Raw genomic sequence first — 10210 nt, 5'->3', positions numbered from 1 at the left:
GTTAGTATATATATATATATATATATATTTAATTGCTGTAAAAATATACGTTAAAAATTGCGATCAATTCATTTTTCGATAATTTGCCCCCGCACCGATCGTGCAAGCTCCCAAAGTTTGTGCAACAGCCAACCTTTGCAATCTCTTGGATGAAAAATTGTTTCAGAGGCGAGTAACGTCACTCAAGGTAAACAAGGCCAGTCGCGGTCGGCTTCTTCTCTGTGTGTCATTTTGTGCGTGAAAACTGTCGGTTTGTTTATGTAAAAATAATTGTTTTTTGTTTTTTCTGAACAAATTTCATTTGACAGACGTCGTGAATACAGTAATTCATGAGTAAACAACTATGGGTTTTTGCTGTGTTGTTTATGGATGTGGGAATATTCCCAAGGAAAAGGAGACATCTCTGCACGAGTTCCCACCTACGAGAAACAGAAAACGACACATGGCGTGGACAAAGTTCGCATCAAGAACTCGTGTTAAATGGAGTTCGACCAAAAGCTGCCATGCATGCAGTGAACACGTTTTTTGAATCAGACTTCGAAAATAAACTACAATTTCATATGGAATTTGCAAAAACTGGTGCTAAAGAAAGATGCAGTGCCCAGTTTGTATCCAAAGTTCGATGGCGATCCATCAAGCACAGTGAGCAGCAGCCAAGCTCGTAACAGTGACACGTTACGATCTTGTTTATAGACCGATAGCAGCGATGATAATCGTGTCTGATCAGTTGTTCGAAAACGAGAGGCATACAAGGTAAGCTCAAGTTTTCGCTAATGTTTTATGCTCAATATAGGATTGTCAGTAATCATTCAGGTTTTATAAACGCACCAGTAGATCTGCTAAAACAAAAAATGTTTATGACATTTCACATTCAGCTATTTATAAAAAAAGAAAAGGGCATGGACAAACAATTGTCTGTTTTATTTATTTATTTTTCATGCTTATAACACTTTTTTTTAATGAAATTTCATTGGAGATGTCAATAAGCAACATAAAAAATGCTAGATCTATAATACCGAGTATCGAAATGTGACCCCAGCTATGTTTGCTTTTCCAGTCCTAATGTATACTTAGTCATATGAATACAAATCGGAGCATGCGCAGAATACAGTATCAGGAGTCCATCAGCTAATATTAGATCTATATCTAGATATAGATCCATCACTTGAAAAACAAATATTGACTTGAATTTACTCATAAATTTACTATAATATCGCCCATGTGGTCATACTGACGGCTTTAAATTTTGTCCCATTTTCATGACATTAGCAGTGTAAACCAGTCTTTTATGACGTTGTAGCATATACCTATTGAAACAATTCCATACCAAGAAAGAACAGACAACAGCCAATCAACATTAAATACATTATCGTCTGCAAGTACTGGTTTCAGATATATAAGGTGCGATTGGCACATTATATCTATATTCTTCTTTAACTGCTGTCGCCACTTTTGTTTACCTTTTGTAACGTAGGTTTGCCCACCCAATTCGCCATGTAGTGCTTCCGCTAGTTTTTCGTAAAGCCAGCCAATCGTGACCAAATATGGCTTGGAGCCACACGAAGTGAGTGTTTTGTGACTTTTTTTTAAATAATTAAAAAGACATGTGTATCATACATAAGCTTTCTACTTAAGTAATGTTTTGTTAAATTATTATTTTTCAGGGTTCCCAATATGGGTGAAGGGAGGCCCTAACGTAATTCAGTTATCTTTTCCTTTCTCTTGTGCAAATAACATGCGAATTCCCTACTTGACAGTCATTCGCGTGTTTTTAAAGCAGACAGTTTTGTTGTTGTTGATCTATGAGACAATAGCTAAGTACTGACAAACGTGGCACTTGCAAAATGCAGCCGTGTGCAGGCTAGGCTTTGTATAATGTTAGTGTATTTTTAAATATATGGCCACGTTTGCTCTGGGTAAGCCGATTTTTATAGTTTTAGTGCAGAAGACATCAGTTAAATATCCGTGGAAGAAATTGCAATCTTGTTTCTGAGCCCTTCATGCCTTTTAGTAATCAGGTAATCACCACAGAAGAATATGCAATGAAGAACATGTCGATGTTATAAGGGCGATAAGTACAGCTGCCTGGAAAATATGATCAATTACTGCCTCTACAACTGTACCTTTCTCCAGTGCAAATGACACGTGTATTCACTATTTGACAGTTATATATGTTTTCTTAAAACAGATAGTTGTTTTTCTTGTTGGCCTATGGAATAGTAGCTAGGTACTGTCAAGTGGCAGTATTAAAAGTACTTGTTAGTGATTATTTTAATGTCATGTTTCTTTATAACAGATGGTAGGTTAAAGAAAGCAGGATAAAGCTCTGAGAGATAGGTGGAGGAGGGCAAGTTGGCCTTCTGCAACCATGGTGAGTTGGATGATATCGACTGCAGTCAATGCCATCGTTGATCGTTAACTACATCCCAAGGAAAAGGAGGACGGAGATAAGGTGTAAAAATCGGACTCGGCCATGGAAATAGATATATTCTCCAGTACTCAAGATAAAAAGATTGTAAATGAGAGCACATACTCCACAAATCGACCACTCATTCCAGTATCTTCCAGCACCCCAGCATGATGAAGGGAGATGACAACTTCTCAATAAAACCCACGAACCTGTCCTTTCTGTATAATGAAACGACCGAGCAGTGTCAGAAAGTACAGACCAAATCCCCGCTCCTGGAGATAGGTATAGAAAACAAACTGTGATGATAACGGCCTCTAGAGGGATAAGAAGTGGAATGAGTATGCTGTTCATCTAACAATGTCATTCCCCCATGAACCCATCTATCACACTACCTGTCCCTTCTGTATAATAAAACTACTGCGCAGTGACAGTATCGTCACTTTTCAAGAATATACCTCGTAAAAGAATAAACACAAGATGATAAGAATCAATGAAGACCTTAATGTAGTCTTAATCAGAACGAAAACATCGACAGTTCCACTGTATCAGTGGACATTTTTTTCCTAGATCGTTGAGGAGATATAGGTGAGAACCTCTTTTGTTTGGATTTATTAACCATTTTTCCCATGGCATGTTTATCATTCTTCATGAACCCTCCCCAGGATCAAAGGAACAAGTCCCCATCAGGAGGAGAACATTAAACAGATAAATGAGAAATAACAATGTAAATGCTACACACCTAGAAATTTACAAGTATTTATATTACTATATTAAAACTAGTATTTACAACCATATTTAAACCTAAGCCTTGATTATTTTAGAATTACTATTTAGTTATTTTCATCAACATACGTTCATACAGTAGAGCGAGTGAATTGAGGGAGTTGATGCACTGCTTTACTTTTAATACAATATTATAAATCGACATCAATTGTATAATTTTAAGGCCATATCTTTTATACTAGAACTAATGTTTTTTATGAGGTGAAATTAGTACATTGATTATAATAGTTCCTTACTGTGATATTCCTAAATATGTTTACCATCACGAAATCTGTTAGAGGTTCAACCATTGTAATGAATAGCATGTTTAGAGAGGGCTTATAACTGAAATAATAAGCACGTTTGCTAAAAAGTGTTTGGGTCTAGAACAATGCTCAAATAATATATTTTTGCATTGCATTTACGATGTTTTTAAAAATAATTTTTGGTAATTTTTTATCTTACCTTTGTTCGTGACTTTTACAGAGCATTATTTTTTAAAACTGCATAATCTTGGAAAAAGAGAGCTTGGGATGTAGCTAAACAAAATAATAATAAATACACCACAAGTTCGCCGTTGAGCAATAAGGATATATTGATTAATAATCTTTTGTACAACTTTTTAATGATCTGGCATTGATTAGTTGAGGAGTAATAGACTGAAAATCACCACAATCTGTTGTATCTTGAAATTGTTACTTACAATCTGATTACACTACTATTATTTTTTACTAAAGTTGTTTTTAAAATTTAGGATTGTGGTTGGAACATCAACTCAATTTACATCGCACCCTTGTAGTTGACCCAAACATTATTTGTATTTCATGTGATTGTAGAAAGTAAAAAATGACATTTCAGGTCTCGTCACCAGGGCAGGTATAATGAACAATCTAGCTAATGAATTTCCTTTTTCTGATCCTTTCAAGAATAGACCAATTTCATTTTACTGTCTATAAAGAGACCAATTTCATGTTCCTGTCTATAAATAGACCAATTTCATGTTCCTGTCTATAAATAGACCAATTTCATATTCCTGTCTATAAATAGACCAATTTCAAGTTACTCTCTATAAATAGACCAATTTCTAGTTACTCTCTATAAATATACTGGTCGATAACAGAGATTCGAACCTGTGAAACGCAGATTGCGAGCCAAGTGCCCTAACCACCAGGCCATACCAGGACCCAATTGCGAGCCAAATGCCCTAACCACCAGGCCATACAAGAACGCAGATTGCGAGCCAAGTGCCCTAACCACCAGGCCATACCAGGACCCAATTGCGAGCCAAGTGCCCTAACCACCAGGCCATACCAGGACCCAATCAAGATCTGTAAGTTTTACAGTTGTATAAGTTATTAGAAGTCAAAATTATACAGTTCTATATATGTATAGTAATATTAAAAACTACAGGTATTAATTATCTATGGTAGACTAAGAGAAAAACAAATGTGATATTGTTTTCGTTTTGTTCTTTTTTGATACACATAAAGGTCAGGTTAAAAGTGAAGGAAAGTCTCCCATAAAATACTTTAGTAAACAAAACAAAATGTTAGGATCAACAAAAATTCATGATTTTCAATGCTATGATAACACTCAAAAGATACAACCACAGAATATAACTCTGAAAATAGACTCAGCTGCTTTTATTTGTACCGATATAAGAAGCAGAATGCGTTTGCTTTATGTATTGAAGCTTTTTGTTAATACAAAACATCTAACGAGAGTTGATAAGCTGTAAAGTCCAAATAATTTTGCATCATGCTTATTTTTTACCATTCTATTCTCTAATCAATCTTTACTCCATGAATAGTGTTACCTATACATGAACTGTTTAGATATTTTAAAACTCCATTCAAACTATCATAATTTTCCTATTATAGTAACAGAGTTCCTGCTACTCTTTTTTTTCTAGCAAGATGTTTTTCAGACTATATTTTGAAAATATTTATTTTTGTTTCCTATTGAAGCCTATTACTAAACAGCATATATGTATGAAAATTTGCTAGTATACTCAATTTCTGTTTGTAGCACTATCTTTTCATACTTAAGGACCCACTAATGGATCTCAGTAGTTTTTTAATTTACAGATATAGCATTTCAAACACTAGTTAGTGTATGATAGGAAAACTCATGGCATTTTTTTTTGTAATATTCTTGTATGGTGTATATACGTGGCCATTTACATAACTAAACAAATGTAAACTGATGATGTCATGACTTCTAACAAACCAGAAATCACTTCTCCACATATTCACGAGGCCTGTATTCCGATTCCTCGAATTCACGTGCAATCGTCTCGATTATCTTTATATTTCTTTTTTCTCGTAATCCATTTCCTTTATGTTTATGTTGAAGTTTGAATTTTTAATGTTACCCTTCGTTTGTGTTTCATTTTCCATATAGCTGTAATCCTTAATTTTCACATCAGTGCCTTCACTTGCTGGCAGACGAATGTCAGAAAATATGAAAATGCATAGATATTTGATAACACGACTGATTAGAGTGAAAGTCGTGATAACTTACATATCACTCACTGGGGATGAGGATTGCAAATCACTGTTGAAATGGTTTGGTTTGTTATGAATTTCGCGCAAAGCTACACGAAGGCTATTTGCACTAGCCGCCCCTAATTCAGCAGTGAATGACAAGAGGAAATGCAGCTAGTCATCACCACCCACCGCCAACTCTTGGGCTACTCTTTTACCAACGAATAGTGGGATTGACCATCGCATAATAACGCCCCCACGGTTGAAAGGGCGAGCATGTTTGGTGGAACCGGGACTCTGACCCGCGACCAGCAGATTGCGAGTTGAGCGCCCTAACCACCTGGCCATGCCGGGCCCGTTGAAATGGAAGTTGAAGAATGGTCAGAATACACAGGAAAGTGTTTTTTCAAACATATCTACTGATTTTCTAGTGCTCCCAAGTACCACAGTGATAAGTCTGCGGACTCGATACTCGTTGTGGGCACATCACAGATAGACCATTGTGTAGCTTTGTTCTTAACTACAGACAAACAAATAATTTCTTCTACTGTTACTGTTCATTGTATCCTTAGGGTAGTGATTCATGCTGAGTTTGGTCAAATTAACAGTAATGTAAGGAATGGATAGTTTTTTTACCTCCCTAAATTTTAACAACCTGCGAGCTTCTGGAAGTTTCATCTTCAGACCCACCCTAGAACGCTGACCCTGTAGCTTGCTGGGGCCATTTGAAGGAACCCAGACCTCTAGCCAAAAATGCCTATACCCCCCCCCCCCTGTTTAGTGAAATGGTGTGCATAGTTGATTTAAAACAGTTAACTTTTTGGAATATCTTCTCTGCACAGACTCTCCTGCTAGGCCAAGACAATATGTGGGATGTTGCAGTTATTACAAGACAAGCAAGTGCCATGCCATTCATCATGATGCCTAGACATAATCATAGCTGCAATCGGTGGCAAATTACTCAACGAGTACAATACCTCTTCCGTATGTAATAATCTCAATATATTATATTGTTCAAATCCAATGTTACTCACAGATGCTATATGTAAATAGCATATTTTGTGGAAACACAAAACATACACAGTAGCAGACTGACCCACCAGGCAACTGGGCAAAATCTTGGCGTGCCCCCTTAGAACTCGAGTAGTGGCACCCCGTCATATTTTCTAGTTTACAACTTAATAACATTTAATCCAGTGTTTATAAATTAAAACCAGTATCCTTTATCTATATTTTGAATGGCCAAATTGATGTAGAACACTATAATAAGCACTAAGTAGATTTAAACCAATGATATACAGCCAATATTTATACCACCTTCTTGCAGGCCTTGCCAAGGATAAATATAAAACACAATTCACAGCCTTTTGAAGGAAATGTTTCAAACAGTTAAATGCATCACATTCTGTAAACCACTAGTCTATTTTTATAATTTTGCTTATGCAGTAACTTTCTACATATAGACCTAGATATTTGTGCTGATCTGTCCATGCATGACTGCGTGGTGCTTAGGCGTACATACAAGTTACAGCACCATACTTCTCTCCTGACTATTACCTCAGAACTTTATGTTTTGTATAAAAATCTGAGAATAATCATGAAATAACTGCATAGTATGAGCAAATATTAGGCCTATTCTTTAAAGCTGACAACAGTCTGTAGACTTCATACAGTAAAACAATAAATAATGTTGGAAAGAAGGAGACAAGCCAGTGGATGATAAAAATGCAAATCTTCTAAAATGAGAAAGTTGCAGGAGTCTGCATAGGTCACTTGAAATATTGAATCAGCATTTGCAGTTCAAAATACCCAGTTGAATAATAATGAATAACTCTGGGGAAGTAGATCTGTGAGTAAAAGACTATAATAAAGTTTAGCTTTGCTTATATAAATATCAATTTAATCATATTATTATTTTGTAATAATAAAGTAATAATGGTAAATTAGTTTTGCTAATAATCATATTTATTATAGGTCTATCTAACAAAGGTCTTTTTCACGAAAATATTAAAATTGTCAGCTACAATTACCACAATAATCAGTATTGTGTGAAACTTGTAGGTCTTCAAGTTATATAATGGCACAATAATGTACTGTTATAATCTCAACTTACATTTTTTTATATTAGGATTAATAGGCTTGTTGTGCCTCAAATTCTTGCTGGCGAAATTCACAGAAACATATATTTGCCTATATTTGGTGAATCTCGCCAGCAATAATAGGACTGAATACCATATCTCTAGTTTTACCCCCCCCCCCCCAGTGGCACAGGGGTATGTCTGTGGACTTACAACGCTAGAATCCGGGTTTCGATACCGTGGTGGGCAGAGCACAGATAGCCTATTGTATAGCATTGTGCTTAGTTACAAAAAACTCTAGTTTTATATTTCCGCTGCAAGATTATTAAATTATCAATACTAAGCATATAAATAGCCATTTTTCACGCAAGTCAATCCAGTAGAATTCTTAAGACACCCTCATATAACAAGCTGGATGTTTATTAATAGGCTCTGCGGTTGATCATCATAATATTCGAAATTCCAAAACCATCTCGCAAGGAAACCAATAAGCACAAAACAGTCTCCTGTCTTTACAATTTATTTTTTCAGTATTACTATTTCATAAATGTTTATATATTACGAATAATAATAAATATTTTCAAAAATTAAAATCACATCATGATAAATGTTTTTAGACATTTATAAAATAAAGTATTTCCTATGGCGCAGGCATATCAGTAACTTTTAATCAAATCTCTGTACGGGTTTTGCCAAGAAAAATAAAATGGCATTTTACCTGTTCACTCTCCCATATATCAGAGCTTGTCTGATTGGCTCAGTTTTACTTCATACAATGCCTCAGTTGAAACACAGTTTATATCAATCATTTTAAGAGATCAATTCCAGTAGTATACACATTTAAGGTTTAGTTTCTAAGTATGATTCTTATTTGTACCATCCGTTCCCGAATGTTTTTTGGCATTTTAAAATAGCATTGCCACTTATTCTTACTGAATAACATGTGGATGGAGTAGAAGTAGAGTGCTGATTTATATAATAATCTATTTCGTTATTTCTTAATTCCAAACACAGTATCCAGAGCTACTTACTTGCTTGCTTAACACTTTCCATTTTGCTGTTAGCTGTATTTTCAATTTAAATCAGTTTTAACAGTTAATGTACAGTTTTATGAAATGGTTATAGCAAATACAATAAAAAAATGCATGGATGTTATAAGAAAAATACATCATTATACAGCTAGAGGTGGTGAAATGAATAATGATTTTGGATCCTCACCATGTGATAACAGTTCATGTCGTAATATCAAGTTAAACATTATCTGACACCTGTGCATCTTGACAATAGCCTTGCAGTATAGTTTTAATTTTTAGCAGTTTCGTTGTAAGTAGTTACGTCCAAAGCACACCACTCCTTTCTTCAAGCTGTCCATAATCCATCTAGTGCAAGAGGACGACAGTTTCCCAAAGCCCATTTCAACAGCTCGATAACATAGAAATCCATAGGTACTGAGTCAGGTGACTTGAATAGCATGTATAATTTTTTTCTCCAGCTGTTGATGTACACAACTGTTGAACGGGAAGTATGACTGGAACCCTTATCTTGGTGAACCCGTATCCTGTTAGACTCTTTTCCAGATAGGCGCCTTTCTTGAGCATGTTGTGCATTGTTGTCTGGGACATAAGGACAGCCTTTGCCACTGATCTTTGTGTTCGTGGATTCTTTCCTGTTACAAGATGCCACACTTTGCTTACCACGGCTTGGATACCTGGTGATCCAAGTTGTTGTATATTCCTTGGTTTTTAATGTCATTAAGAATAAAGAATATTCCCGTTTTGAAAATTCTAAATCCACGATCTGAGTATATAAATATTTTGCGTCTGAAAGAGCTGTTGAATACCCTTCCCAAAAGCATGTAATTTTCTATCTATGTAACACCAAACGATGTCAAAATGTAGTTCTGATACATGCCGTTTCACCGAAACTTTATATTGGCTATGATTGTCACGTGAGTTACTGATTTGCATATGAAAAATAATTTTACTATAACGAATTCAGCCCTGTATATCTACAGTGTAAATTTCAAGGACACTAAATTGTTAAACAAATCTTCTAAAGTTTACAGTTGCGAGAAGTTACAAAAAAAAGAAATGCACTTTCCAAATTGTTGATTATGTCAAGATAACAGTGATCGTAATATATTAAAAACATTATCTTCTCACATCCACAAGTCCAATAAATCTTCACTAACACTATAAATGAACCATTGATTTCTCAAAGCCTATTAGTTCTCTTAGATGTGGTTTTGCAAAATGACCTGGCATGGCCTGGTGGTTAGGGCACTTGACTCGCAATCTGCATTTTGAAAAAACTGGGTTAGAACCAGAGAATTTTTAAGCAAATTCTACTGGGCGAAAAATGGTAGCCATTTACAAGTATGAAACACTTTAAACGGTAGTTTGTTTGTTTTTGAATTTCGCGCAAAGCTACAAAAGGGCTATCTGCGCTAGCCGTCCCTAATTTAGCAGTGTAAG

The sequence above is a fragment of the Limulus polyphemus genome, unplaced genomic scaffold (genome assembly GCF_000517525.1).
Source record: "Limulus polyphemus unplaced genomic scaffold, Limulus_polyphemus-2.1.2 Scaffold895, whole genome shotgun sequence".
NCBI lineage: Eukaryota > Metazoa > Arthropoda > Merostomata > Xiphosura > Limulidae > Limulus > Limulus polyphemus.
This window is presented reverse-complemented; position numbering follows the sequence as displayed.